This window comes from Cimex lectularius, unplaced genomic scaffold (genome assembly GCF_000648675.2).
Source record: "Cimex lectularius strain Harlan isolate CLEC.00 unplaced genomic scaffold, Clec_2.1 scaffold7, whole genome shotgun sequence".
Classification (NCBI taxonomy): Eukaryota; Metazoa; Arthropoda; class Insecta; order Hemiptera; family Cimicidae; genus Cimex; species Cimex lectularius.
The window spans coordinates 1,702,622-1,718,852 of record NW_019392731.1 but is presented as its reverse complement, the minus strand read 5'-3'; positions in this window follow the sequence as shown (position 1 = coordinate 1,718,852).

The window sequence follows — 16,231 nt, the reverse complement described above, 5'->3', positions numbered from 1 at the left end:
TTTTCCTTTTATCACCATAGGAAAGTTTATAACGATAGTATGAAGTCGGCAAAACTTTTAATGTGTCGAGTTTTCCGGATGAATATAAACAGCAAAGAAGAAGCGTTCGTTTATTAAGAAATATTCATATAAACAAGTTATGTTCGCGCAGTAAACTAGAATCCGACTAATTGTTACGTAATATATCCGTTTTATTCAAATAATGTACCGGGTGGATAATTATTGTGCCTTTATATATTTTGTACTTTATGGCTGATTTAATCGACAATAAAAATGATTATCTGTCAGTAGTGGTTCTTTGCACAAAAACGAATATTTGAATTAACGAGCATAACTTTTAGAATTATAAGCTGTTACAAATACATTGTGAACAATTGCTAAAATCTGGTTAAAATTTCTAATTGGTTCCTGTTAAACACTAAATTCGAATGCAATGTTTTATTTTTTAAACAGTAGTTTATTACAATCTGCAATTAAAAATTACAGCGTGTTATTTGACGATACCTATATACATATTTACATATACAGTCGCATCGAGGGGAGCTAATAATCAATTTTATTCTTCCATTGCACTTCACTTTATTAATTTATAGTTTATAAATTTTTTTCAGAGAGGAGTTCTGGAAGCCATTTGTTCTTCAGATGTGGCTTGGGCAAGATTATTAAGTTAATGAGGATGTTTACTTGTTAAATTTTTGGATAAATGGAGTTTTATGTTATTGTCGGGGGTTTTGTAGATTTATCGACCAACTTATGCAGATAATGTTCGCTTGGAATTATCAGGGATGTGGTCAAGGAGGATGGGAGATGATTATGTAGACAAAAGGGAAAGTGAATGAGCGGGACAGATGAATTACTCAGCTATTGTAAGAAAAAAATTGAATTGAGATGATTGATGGTGAATACAAATTAGCTGAACATACGTAATATTTATTTATTAAGGATTTTACAAAATATATAAAATATGGAGATTAGATGAGAAGAGTTGTTCTCCAGATTTAAATTATGAATTTACTTACTTGGTCACTGCTGGCTGGAGGGAGCAACACAAATATTTCAGAAATTCTATGTCTCTGCCCGACCTCAAATCCACTTGATGGAAGAAGTGTTCAGAAATTGTTCAGAAGTTTTATGACATATTTATGCGGAATAGTTTTCATGGGCCGGACCCACACATAATACTGTAATCCAATCGCACATCGATAAGCATTTATGTCTTAAGCATTCTTGAGAACTACCGGAAAGAGATTTTGATTTGCTTAAATCTGTAATCCGCCTCAACACGACCACATAAATGGCTAATAGTAGTATGTCTTATTTACAGCCTGACAAACATGAAGTGATCATCGTCGGACCTCTGCTCGGTCTGAAACGGAAAATTCTTCAACTTTTGCTCTTTCCAAGGTGAATTAGAAGGAATAGTTATTTGGAGATAGTGAGATGCGGTGACATCTACAAGGTTCAAAGTTTTGAGAGTGTCCCGACACACAAGAATGAAAAATCTACACGGAAAACAAACACTTTGAGCCCTGAAGATGATCTCAATAAAGATCAAAACGTTGGAACGATAAAGAAAATGGTTTTCTAAAACCTACGTTTCACCAGACCCAACTCACGATCTCCAAATAATCATTGACTAACGATCACTAAACACCACACATTTCTAGAAGGAATAGGTTCAGCATTTATTGGAAATACACAAATAAATGTAATGCAATAACAAACTAACGTTTGTTTATTCCTGAGCTCTGGTCTTAGCAGAATGATTGTTCTCCAAAGCCGAAGACATCTTAGACAAAACAAAAAATTGATTGGTTTCAAAATGGCTTAGAAAATTATCAGTTTTGAAGACTCTTGTGTATGTGAACCGGGGATTTTTAACTGGGCATTCATTCAACAGCGAGAGTAAGCAAGAAGATGACCTTCCTACCTTCATGTTATCGTTTCCTATCTAAAAATTGATCCCCTACATTTACTGGAAAGATATAAACGAACCATTGTTGTTTGCAAAACATTAAGTCTGAGCTGAATGATTGTTCTCAATAAACGAGTACGTCTTTAAAAAACTGGAAAATTGACATGAAAAGGTTTAAGGAATATAATGAAATAAAATGGGAATTGCTTAATTCTGTTCTGTGTACGCTTCAGGTATCCTCAAAACCTTTCAATTTAAATGTGCTTAATTATTCTTCAAAACTTTACCAAGTAGCCAAAAGTCAAAATGAGTTGGCGGGAAATATCAATCGTTTCTCTCTCTGCATGACTAAGTTCGTTTTTCCTCTTTCAAGAAATGTGTAAACAAACATAATGATGTAGCAAAATAAAACTGGTTTTTCCTCATTGTTCTCCAAAGCAGAGGTTATCATAACCAAAACTAAAAATACGCTGTGTGCATGTTGAGCCGGTGTCCGGCAGTCGTCTGCAATCTTTCGTCATTACTATGCATCCGACATGGTACAACAATTCCGCTGCTATTTCTTATTTTTTGCCTTGCCCCGATCAGTGTGGGGACTAATTTGTGAACTGTTCACCTTTTAATTTTTTTCTCTTTAAATCTTCTACTCTCTTTTGTTCACATGCATCTCTCGTGGCAGAACAGCACCGAGTCGAGGGTGAATGTATTTTATTTATATTTATTACATATTCATGGTGGAGGTCTTATTTGAAATAATTAGTAGTCATTATTTTTTCTCCACTTGTTTTCCGTCTGCCACGCCGTAGTTCCTCGGTACATTAAAAAACACAATTAATGGAGGAGCCGAACAACCACAGCTTGTGTACAAAGAGTTTATCATAGTTTGCTTTTTTATTGCGTTGTCTATTGGTTTGATACAGCAATCAAACGAAGAAAAATAGATTCCCACAGAAAAACAAGGAGATTATTTCTTCTTGACTACATTGGAAAATAATGGGTATTGCTTAAGCTGGTTTATGTAGGTATGTCTGTTTTATTCATGATTATGTTTTGTAAGAAAACAAATGTGTTTTTCTCACATTTGCTTACATTACTGGTTCCTTAACAACATTCGGACCGTTGTTCTATTATTGTAAAATTTTACACAATATTTATGTTCTCAGAAATATGTGGTGTTTGGTGACCATTTGTTAATGATTTATTAGAGATGTGATGATTGAAATGATTATTTAGAGATCATGAAATGCGGTCTGGAGTGACGTAGGTTATAGAAAAACATTTTCTTCATCATGCCAGCGTTTCGATCTTTACTGAGATCATCTTCAGGGCCTGGAATTTATAAAGATTTAAATTTATAAATTTATTTTAACAAAATTTATACAATACTATAAAATTTTACATTAAAAAAATAAATTTATACAATGCAACAAAATTTTAGTTAAAAAAATGAATTTATACAATGTTAAAAAATTTTAGATTAAAAAAAATGAATTTAATCAATGCTAGAAAATTCATTTTTTATATAAAATTTTCTAGCATTGTATAAATTCATATATATTTTTTCATCTCCTACATGTATTTGTAAAATTTAAACAAAGTTTATAAATCCCAGGCCCTGAAGATGATCTCAATAAAGATCGAAACGTTGGCACGGTAAAGAAAATGTTTTTCTAAAACCTACGTCACACCAGACAGCATCTCACGATCTCCGAATAATCAGTTCTTAGAAATATTAATTTTGAAATATTTATACTCAAAGTTTACTCTTTATTCTCGAGACCCATAGTATAAAAATGGTTTATTTACTTTATTTTATTATATGGTTTATTTACTTTTACTTTCTGTTATCTTTCGTAAAATGTCATACCGCAAAATATTCGAGTTGAAATAGTGCCTAAAATTGTATCATCTTGATAGAATAAATAGTCCATTTCGAAATTGAATTTTTTTTCTCAAGTCACATTGTCGATTTACGTCAGTTAACTGGATCTTTCATCGCTTACGCCCTGTCGACTTTACAGAAAAATAAAAGGGAAAATATGAAAAAGAAGAAGAAAAAAAAGAAAAAAATTGCAAACTTGCGGTTCTTATTTGATTTACGGCACTGGGAGCAGACAGTTATCAATCTTGCGATATAGAACAGATTGCTTCCCTCGGCTAACTCATTGCGTTTTTCTCCCCTTGGTATTTTATTCGCTTTTAAGAATCAAGGCTCTTACAGATATTGCGGCTTACGCTGATTTTCAGTTGTGGTTCGCCTTCCTTTTACCTTTTTTTTTCTTTTTGGAAGTTAAAAACTTTCCTGTTTTCTTGCACTTAGAAACAAGTAATCAACTTCAGTGCCAAGAAGAGCCATTCTGGGAAAATGAAGAATAAATTTTTCGCGTGTTTAAAAAAAAGATAAAATATAAGATTATATTTTAATTTAAAAACAAATCCTTTACTTAAACATTTAGACAAAACAGGGCATTTATGGTGACAAACTTTATTTATACCTTTGTTGCTACGGTTCACTCTTATTATTGTCTATAAATTATGTAAACTGTTAAAATCTTTATAAACCCAAACTCAGTATAAACTGTCATTTTCTCGGGGAAGATAAGTCCAAAACGGCATTTACTTCGTAAATTCTTATTAGCTATGAATATTTTAAATTTACCTACAGAAAGAATGGGTTATAACAATAATAAAATCAATGAAGTAGCGGGTGGTATCGGCCATAAGGCCATTAGTTGTAATTAATTACACAAATCCCACCCCCACGGGCCAACCCCTTTCATTGTTTTTGCCGGCTTTCTAACGAGCCACATCTCAGTGCACCTCTGAGTGATAAATCTCAATTACCTCTTTAGACCTAGCTTGAATTCTTCAGGGCCAAGTTTAAAAGGCAGTAAATTGTTGGGCACCCATCAATAATCTGTTCTAAAGTTTTAATCTGAAGGAAACCCTTTTTGGTTTGGTTTTTGTAAGAAACGAATGCGGAAAGTTTCATAAACTAGGATTGTCGAAATCATTTTGTTTTTACGTAATTGATATTTTGATTATCAGTGTAATCATGGAACACCATCCTTCGTCCAAAAAAAAAAAAAAAAAAAAAAAAAAAAAAAAAAAAAAAAAAAAAAAAAAAAAAAAAAAAAAAAAAAAATTAATTACATTAATTAACAAATTAAATAAAATTAATTAACAATTAATTACCTAGTTTTGTTCTTAATAACGCTTATTACCCTTTTTGGCCCCGCGCAGGGCCGTAGGTTTTTTTAAGCATCGAGGTGTGGATTTCGGATTTCGTAAAACCTTTTCTCCAAAAAGAGCGGTTTGAAGCTATTCAACGCTTATTGGAGTCGACGAACGATGTCTAACCCGTCTCTTTATCATATCCCATAAGTTTTCTGCAGGATTCGTGTCAGAAGAACGTGCTGGGATTCATTCATTCAGCAATTCACTGTTGCAATATGAAGATCGTCCAAGAAGTGGGTGTACAATCGAGCTATATGTGAGCATAATAATGCAATAACTCGATGTTTTCCCCCATAAATTGAACGAATGAGGGACCAGAAGAACTCTGTACCTTAGTGCAGTCAAAGATCCATTCAGTATGATAATCAGTTCGGTACTGGACGTTGATTACTCCTCATTCCATAACTGACTGTTTTTGAAAAAGCTGTGGCTCATGCAGGACATATGACATTATTTCACGATCATCGGATTGCCACAAACCAAACCAGCACGCATCTGAATTCTGAAGCGAAAACCCATCGATCAAGTGTCAGAGATGCTGATTTGCGAATAGTATATTCGAGTATACTCGATGCTTCCCCAGTAGTAGAGAACCTGATGCGAGGCGACTAGAAAGGCTATTCACCATTCATAGCTCACTCTTACATTACGGACCGTTTGGAGTTGACTAACTATCAAGGAACCGTTAAATGAAGGTTTCGTAGAGAACAATAAAACTTCATCTTTAGCCATATTACATCCTGGTCGACCAGTACCTTTCGTTTGACCGAGACTTCCGGTGTAAACTATCTTAGATGGCCCAGGACTTATGCAAAGCCAGGTTATGTAAAGGACACCTTGTTCCTCGTTGGCCAAGATCTCGACATAAATCCATGCACATAAATTGAACTGATACTAGTTATTAATGATTATTTAGAGATCGCGAGATGCGGTCTGGTGTGATTTCTTTATCGTGCCAACGTTTCCATCTTTATTCAGATTTGTGTAGAGATTAGTGACCGTTAATCGATAGTTATTCAGATGTCGTGAGATGCGGTCGGGTGTATCTCACGATATCTGAATAACTATCGATTAACGGTCACTAATCTCTACACATTTCTACACAAGAAGAACGAAGAACATGGGATTCTATGAACAAATTTCAACTACATACGGACACGCAGCTAAAAGTATTCTGAAGGTCATTGCCAACAATGAGAAGAAACTCGCATCGGCCAAAAGAAAAAAAAACACCCGACCGCATCTCACGATATCTGAATAACTATTTATTGAGATCATCTTTACCGCCTGCGATTTACAAACATTGGTTCAATAACACAAATTCATGTAATATGTGAAAATCCGTTTTTACAATGATACAAATTTTAGGTTTAATCAAATTATTTATACTCACTCAAAGTATGTGTTTTCTTTGTAGATATGTCATTGTTGTGTGTCGTGTTGAGAGTGTTAGTGAGATATCTACACAGAAAACAAACACTTTCAGTGAGTACAAATACTACGATTAATCCTAACATTTCTATTATTGTTAAATTGATTTTCACATATTACCTGAATTTGTATAATTTAAACAATGTTTATAAATCGTAGGCCCGGGAGTTGATCTCAATAATGATCGAAACGTTGGCACGACAAGGAAAATGTTTTTTCTAAACCTAGAATCATACCAGATTATTTTTTTTCTGATTAGTTTTTGCCATTTTTCATCCCGCTCGTGACACTACTTTTTCATTTCAATAAAAAACCTTACTTAAAAAGATTAAGAAATTGAAAGAAGTAATTTGGTCAGTAGACTACTAATTATAATGGATTAAAATCAACTGTTAAATGATATGCGAATTTCTAAATATATAAAAATAACACACTCTCAAAACGTCACACAACCGAGAAACATTACACAGAAAACACACACTTTGAGCCCTGAAGATGATCTGAATACAGATCGAAACATTGGCACGATAAAGAAAATGTTTATCCTGCATCACACAAGACGGCATCTCACGATCTGTAAATAATCATTAATTAACAGTCACTAAATACCATACACTCGTTATTAATGTTGTGTTTACGTTTTAAGTAAAGTATTAATATTTAAAAATTTCTCAAATTATGTTGGAAAATAAACAAATAAATACAAGTATCAATTTTGTTGTTTAGATGATGTTATCAATATAATAATAATTTTCTTTTAAATAAATAGTTTTGCAATAAAAAATGGAGATTTCTCTAGTAAAATAGTTATTGTATTAGAGTCATTTGATTTAGCATTATAAAATAATGCTTAGTAATCGAAAAGTGCAATGATGTTGAAATATTTATAATTTAGTTTGTGCTGCTATTATTTAGCTGTGGTTATTTCCATTTAATAGAAACTGCTATGAAAATACAAATTTTCTCACATTGTATAAGGCAAAAACACTCCATTTCTTCCCTTGAACCCCTTGTTTATTTACATGCCAGTGAAGGTGAGAAATTTGTTCCACCCCCGGGGGTTGAATCGTTTCGATCGTCCTCCCATGATACGAATGAACATTTAGGCCGAGGGTTGACCCGGCCGATAAGAACGATATTAAATATCACCGTTATGAACATTTTTGAGTCTCCTCCACGGCGGGAGTTTAATTTCAAGAGATTAATTGCAGCCTTTTGGTACGAGGCGAAATATGCGGCGGTATGTCTTTTGAAAGGGCCGTGCATACTTGCCAGTGCATTCCCGGAGGGTGAGGGCAAATGGAGCGTAAGAAGGGTGCCCGACGGTAACATGTTTGTAGAAGGAAACCAGAGAAATTACAAGGGGGGGCGGAAAGAAAAACTCGCCCGACTAAATGAATTTTAACCTCGCAGCATTGTCAACTTTGTGAATTCGGCGACTCGTGAAAATGTCGTTTTTCATTCTCACGTTATTTGGCAAACTTACAAGACCCACCTCAGACTTTTACTGTGTGTTATAAATGTTTGCCTTTAGCATACTTTCTTCTTTCTTTGCAAAATTTGTTGTTTCCCCTTTTGATTTTAGATTATTATAAAGCTAAAAGCTTTCATGCATTCTTGTTCAATTTTATTCAGATTATCCTGGCATCTAAATTGAAGTTTGGCAAATACCGGTCTTTTATGTAATTTTATTGGTTTTATCTTGAAAAAACAGACAAACAAGCAAACCTAACAATTTGTCAATATAGGTATTGATGATAGGTCATACCCTAGACCAGGGCGGCAAATTGTTTTAGAAGAGTACCAAATCGTAAACCATATCAGGTTCGGCGAGCCAGGGAGCCAGGTTAAAACAGACTTTTTTCATTTAAATTTTATTATAATCTGCAACTTTCTAATTACCACATGTAATTTGCGGTCAATCAATTTTTCAGTCCACCCATTTAATTCGGAAAAGATTACCTTTAGCAAAAAATGTTCTTATACAAACCCCCAGTTAATTTTGGCGTGGTGGTAATAGATTTAACAAAACTTGCTCATCTAACTAGAAAATGAGACTAGCTGTGTTATGCTAAATAAGAATCCCATATTTTTATTGTACAATTCGGTTCTTGAATTTGTTTTATGCCACTTTCACTGATAGGAACATTTTGTTAGGATCGACCATTTCTGAGTTATACCCGTCAGAAGGCGCGTGAGGGGGTATGGTTTTTGTAACAACAGATGGCCCTCCCCGTTTATTTCGAAAACGATTAACTTTAGCAAAAAATGGTCTTATACAAACCCCAAGTTCATTTTGGCTAGAAATCGCGTGATGGTAATAGATTTAGCCTTCTCTAGAATCGAATTGTACAATAAAAATATGGGATTTTCAATTAAAATAACGAAGTTAGTGTTATTTCCCAGCTAGATGAGAAAGTTATGTTAAATCTGTTACCACCAACCCGTTGATACCTCCACCAACGCGGCGTTCCAGTTAGCAGCTGATTTTTTTAATGGCGCTCAATTTGAACGTGCGAAACGCGGAAATTATAACACAAATAAATATTATACTAGTAAATACTTAATATTATTAAATTACTATAAAAATAATAACGATTAAAATAAATTAGTTTAATTATTTGGATGTTTGATATTATTTATGTACATATTTAAAATGGGAGGTAGATCAAAGAGAGATTTTCCCATTTTAAATTTAAAAAATCAGCTGCTAATTGGAACGCCGCGCTGGTGGAGGTATCAGCGGGTTCACTTTGGCAATTCATGTCGAGAGACGTGGTTGTAGAAGTCCTTCAACCTGATGATGAGCTAAAAGGCTCGAAATCCGGATTGTTGCAAAACAACTTACTGTGAGTAGGAACTATCTTTTTAAAAAAGGGTAGGAACTATCTTTTTAAAAAGATTGAACAACACTCACTCCACCATTTATCTTTTCTGTTAATCAATATTGTTCTTCCATTTCACTTCACTAATTATCTTCAATGCCTACTCCCCAGAAAGGCCATTTCCTCTTGAGCCTAATTTGAGAGTAAGGATGGGATCTATTAGACAAGGATTGGGATGATCGAAGAGTTTATCGTGGAATTAATTTTTGGATAAATAGAACTTTAAGGTCATTGTGGGGGTAGCATTTGAAACATAATACGGAATATTTATAATTGAATGAGGAACTTAGATTCGAAGGAATAGAGATATTAGCCCTTCCCCACAGTTCTATATTCCAATATCCAAATCGGTTGATGTAGCGTTTTGTAAACTGTAAGTTTGTTTTTCGTCGGTACGTTGGATTTTCGTCCTATAAGTTTGTAGAGTAGACCGTAGTGTCTGTTTAGATCTCGTCATTTCCGTTGTGAGCCGGCTTAACCCCTGTTTGGTACATCGGGCTCTTAATAATGAATAACCTGTGTTAGTAATTGACACACTTCACATTTCGAAATTTCTTTTCATACACATTGTCAGCCAGATTCTCCGAAAAGTATTCGTAGCTTCTGTTTTTTTTTCTTCAATATTATAATTATTTTACCTAAACTTAACGCTAAGTGGTCTACGTTTGTGTCGTTACAAGGAACGTTAATGAGAAAAGATGTGACAAAAGATTGAGACATTATTTTTAATTTTTTCGAAATTGCAACACCTTTTTCGAATTTATTTGCAATTTACAACTGAAAATATTGTGTTAAGTAAATATTTTCGACTTATGCTGATTGTGTCATTTCACTCACTTGTAGGGAATGTTGCCCAGTGATTCCTTCACTCTGACACCTTGTCATTAGTCTCTGAGGAGTTCTCAGGGCCACATTCGTTTTTTAGAGGGTTTTCAAGGTTATAAGTGTTTATTGACTACTAGTAGGTTACTTGGATGCTTAGTGATCGAGGAAATTTTTTATAGTGGGTTTGGATGAGCTCATAAACAAACGTGATGTGTAGGTCGTTATGGATAGTATGATTTGAAACTTAGCCCGAACTTCACAAGAGCACGACCGGAGAAGTCTTATAAAGAGTCTTGTAAATAAAAAGTTCGTTTCCATGTCTAATTTTTATCGTGAGTCAGATGATGTTGACTAATAATTGTCCAAAAAATTGGAACCACAAAAATTTTGGTGAAAATTTCACAATGGTAATTGCAAACATATGCATATATACAACTATTAATATTGTTGTTTTTAACATTTCATTGAACCTTTTTCAGTGGAAAAACTTAATTTATTAGTTATGGAATGAACTGATTTTGACCCAAGTTGTTGCTTTTTAACACTCCCATCAAAGACAAAAATTACTCTAATCTGATTGAATAGTTGTTACAATTGGCAATTATTTTCCTAAAATCTATGTTCTTTTGTAAAAGGCTAAGCATTTATTTTTTGTAACTAATGAGAAGAATAGTTTTTTCGCTATCCTTAAATGTTAGTCGCTGTCTTTCAACGCCAACTTTACAGTTTCCATACTGATGACTCTTTGATTATCTCCTTCACGTTGTACGGTAATTATGTGGCCACTGAACAGGAATTGATTTTGTGTTTGTATAATTGCTTGTTTGTGAGGTCATAAGTAGCGAAATTCTCTCGTCCAGATTATTGCATGTAATTTGTCTTCGTTTTTAAATCTATTATAATACAACGCATAATTTTTTAGGGTTCGCCAATTTCCTTGTGAAAGTAAACTTAAACTATTAATTCACTAATTTCGCGGTCCGCTTGACCAATTAATACATGAAAATTAATTAAGGTTTTTAGTTGAGATGAAAAAAAGTTAATGGCACGAGAGGGATTCGAACCCACGACCTTCGGCTAGATACGCCGCTGCTCTACCACCTGAGCTATCGTGACCTCTATCCACTCGGACATCAACTCCCCATCTCAACCCCATCTTATGAATTTTCCCTCCTTTTGCCATTTTTCACGTAATCTTAAACGTGTTTCTGTTGATTTATTTTTTATTTTTTTATTGTGTTGGATACCACGAACTACAGGAGTTCGCCCTGAGCATTGCAGCTCTATACAGCTTATTGTACTTCTTCCCGACTCCATTTTTGGGAGATCGCAATACATGTCCGAATTGGGCCCCAGATGTGCCGATGTTCTTCCATCGAAGAAATTAATTTTCGAGGGGAGTCGAGGCCAAATCCAGGGTGGCTAAGATCTGATCCCGCCCCAGACCTTCCACTAATGATGCCGTGTAAATTTTCATTCCGGCCACCGGTACCCTCAGAAAAAAGCCAAGGTACAGGATGTTCTAGCCTTAACCACTCTGCTACCGCGGTTGAACCATGATTGAGCAGTTAAGCCTGTCAATTCGGATTCCTGTTCAAAACAGATCTCCTTGAACTTGGAAAATCACTAAGAATCGACGAGTACATTGGTGTAAGTCATATTTATATAATAGGCATATTTTTGGGGTTGGAAGATGGGCCAAAAATTCAAAGGGCGATGGTAGAAACCGACTACCACGGAGTCTGCGAGAGGAAACTGTAAAACCCGAATACTATTCCTTTTTAACATACATAATATTAACTGCGGGTGGATTGAAAAAGACGGTAAGCCGGATTTGCTCACACGAGCCGTAATTTATCGACCCCCTGCCACTATTTAAAATACATATTATGTATTAGCAAAACATCAACACTAATTTGATTACGTTCATTGGAAATATTTTTAAGCATTAACCATGTGGAACTTGGTGAGTGACAGAAACTAGAGTGGCTGTTACTAGGGATAAGAGAAATGGAACGCCTCCGGTTATTTTCCTGCAATTTGCGGAAGGTTGCCATCGCGATAGAACCGAGGATACGTCAACAGATAGGAGCTGGAGAGTGGAAAAACCGTACTTTGTATCCCGTTGAAATTAACTTTGTGAGGGAATCCACCGTCCAAGTTGGTAAACAATTGATTCCTTGAAAGATTATTTTATGGGTTTCTTATCCGATCCTTATAATAATAATAATAAAATTATTAACAAATTCAAGTACAATATCATCAGCTATTATAGCTTTTTCATTTCTCTCTTTATTCCTGACGCAAGAATCGTAGCCATTGAAGCCGTCTGAGGGGTTGTTTTAAAACAAAAAGAAGGAACATCATCTTAATCCAAATAAGTGTAACTAAAAATGAAAATGAAATGATAATACAATAAATTAGAATCGACTGCCACAAAATTAGATTTCGCTCTATAAATAGACTTACAAGGGGGCGACCAGGTTGGTGTGATTTAGACTAATCTTTTGTTGGTGATTTTACACTCCAAAATATTGGAAATGTATACGCCACTTCTTATAAACAGGACTTGATTTGGCCAAGTTGAAATTTTCCGTTTTTAATATTTTTATTTCGCCGTACTACTTGCTCAAATCAACTATATGAACATATCACTTTACAGAATTTTTTATCTAGCAAGAAAAGTATAGTAAAAGCTATCGAAGTTTATCAATAACCAAAAAATTTCTGAAAATCAAGTATTTTGACGTAATCTAGGTCATAATGTTTTTCCGTAAAACTAACACGAAATTTCGGTTTAGCTCTCTATAGACCCCTAAATACTACTTTTTGTTTGAATTTTAATTTAACTATTTTTTGGTACCTAACTTTTATTTTTATTTTTAAGAAGTCCTTATCATCATGTCTGATTTAAACGGCTATAATTCAAGAACGGCTTAACGTAATTTAACGTCACGCATAGCATTTGAAAGTAGAGGAACGTGGCTTTTGAAGGACGTATGTATCATAAAAATATATAAAAGATTTGTATAAGATAATACGCAAAACAGGAAAATTATTTGTCAGAAATTAATCTCGTATTTTAACATGGAAATAATAGTTCAATTTTAATGTTCTATAAAGTTATAAAATGCAATTGACAATTTTTTTAGTATGAATTACCAACCATAAAAATTGGTTTATGAGGTTTTGAAGGAAATGATGCTAGAGCTTGCAGTTGGAATGCCAGTGACACAGAAAGAAGGACGTCGAAATTATCAGTCAAAAAATGAATTTGCACCTATTTCCTCGAAAATCTATGGGTTTTACAACGCTGCAATCAGGACGGTGAGGTCAAATGGACGTTTGGGCCATTTTATGACCTCCTTTCCTTACAGAAATTTTGTTAAATTATGCAAACAAGCAGTAGTTTGTTGATTTATCTTTTTAAATCATAACAAGTTAGAATATTCCACGCCTTAGAACATGTCTGTTTGTATGTTAACCCACAATGAAATTAATGCACCCTTTTTTAATCTATAAATTTTTTTTGCTCATTTATTAAATTTTACTTTATACTTACAATTTTTAATTTATACAACATAACTAAATAAATAAAATATAGATCTTCATCCTCTCCATGGTTTTACAAGGGGTACATTTTTTTGGCCGTTATCTAAACGATATTTATTTAAGTAGACTAATTCACCTCTAATCTTTATTAGACATCTTATCGAACTTGTATTTATTTCGGATTAACATTGTTGTTTAGATTTCACAAATGGTAATAAAGAAGATGGAGAGTACTTTTTTTAGCTCTTAGTCTGTAATCAGTAAGGATCAAATATTTAATTTTACTTATTGTATTCACAATTTCTTTTTTTAAATTCTGCAATACGTGTTCAATCCTTATTAATTAGAGTACTAAATCTATATTTTGAGTTTTTTATTTAGAAATCGTGCGATGCGGTCTGGTGTGATGTAGGTTTCAGAAAACATTTTCTTTATCGTGCCAACGTTTCGATCTTTATTGAGATCATCTTCAGGGCCTGGGATTTACAAACATTGTTTACATATAACAATTACATTTTGGATGTGGGAAAGTGAATTTATACAATGCAAAATATATTTTTTATATATTCGAAGTATTTCTACTCACTCAAAGTGTTTGTCTTCTGTGTAAATATGTAAACAATGTTTGTAAATCCCAGTCCCTGAAGATGATCTCAATAAAGATCGAAACGTTGGCACGATAAAGAAAATGTTTTTCTGAAACCTACATCACACCAGACCGCATCTCACGATTTCTAAATAAATATCGATTGACGGTCACTAATCACCACACATTTTGTGTTTTGTTCAGAAAAAAAAAGTGGAGAAAGAAGGTAGAAATAAAATTTATTATTAGTAAAAATATACATTCTGTCCAAAGTTTAGCTAGAAATTTTATAATGCTTGTTAAATTATTTACAACTTAAAGTAATTCTCGATTATTATTCATTTCCAATGATGCCCAGTTTTGATTAATTATTTAGTTACTTTTAACAACAATTTGCCTTCAAAATATGAGATATCCACACACAGCAGTATCTGACGATTGGCTAAATTTGCTTTTAACGTTTATATTAATCTCTGGTCTCTGTTTCATAAAGTGTATTACAAATAAAGAAAATTTAGAAAGTTTTAATTTTTTTCGGAGAAAAATGTCATGCCAATTAAACGACTTAACCTTTCTTTGCCCGAGGGTTCTTTTAAGTCATGGCCTGTAAAAGCACGGGATTAAAGAAAAGCAGCTTTTTTTTTATTAATAAAATTTCATTTTCATATGTAAAGCTGCAGGTTTTTATGATTTGATTAAATTGTTTTCCTTTCCGAAAAACTTTACAATTAAAACCTCCTCCAGTTTCCTCTTTTTAAAATTTTAAATGAATATATTCCCTAATTTGTTTGGTCATTTAGAAACTTTAAATTGGTCCTCCAATCTGGAAGTTGCAACGAAGAAAGCCCCCGATTGTGTATATTTAATCCGGCCGCAGGATGGAACGCTCCTGCAAACCTCGATGGATTTATTAAGGGATTAGTGGACTCAGGTGGCCTCACCCCCTCATAATACGTGATAACTCTATAATTTGTAGGGGCTGGATTGGCTGAGCTAACCGGATGCCGCTTTGCCGCAAATAGTTGGCCGTTTTAAACAATATTTGACCGTGGAAAAAATTCAGTGGAATCACTGGATATAACTATTGCAAAGTTCGGAACTTTGGTGAAGCAGCGGATTAAATACCAAACCGAATCTATTGCTGGATTCAATTTGAATGGATTTGTTTGTACTGATTTTTAATCTCTTTTAATGCTTTCCGTCAACAGATATATAAATTGTGAGATTTAGCTGTGTGGTCTAGACGTTTTATGTGGTTAGGTTTTGTTTATTATATACCAAACCTAATATTGAAGAATGTTTAATACCTAAACGCGTCTGACAGACAAAGACAGGAAGAATAGGCAGACCAAAATTTTCGGTTGTGACTAAATTGCAGAGATTTGAATATAATACAAATAAAATAAGAATAGTCATATTTTCATAATGCCCCAAAATATATTTTTTACACAAAAATCTAATCTGAAGAAATAACCTGAAGGAGAAAAAATATATGAAATTGTTGCTGTTTGATTATAGTTTATTTTATAGTGATACTTCTTTTCTATATGTAAATAGTCCATTTTAAATAGTTATTATTTTACTTCTTGTATTCGTTAAGGCCCAGTTTTTTTATAAAAATGTGCCCCCGGCTTTGCCAAAATAAATCAAATAAAGGCTCAAAAACATAATTTATTGCTGAATTATTTCTTTCTTAATAGTTTGCCGTTGTCCTTTTGAGAATATATTTGCGAGGCGGGCCCTTTAATTTCTATCACATTATTTGTTTTCCATAGGGCAGCTTAATGATGATATAGTATA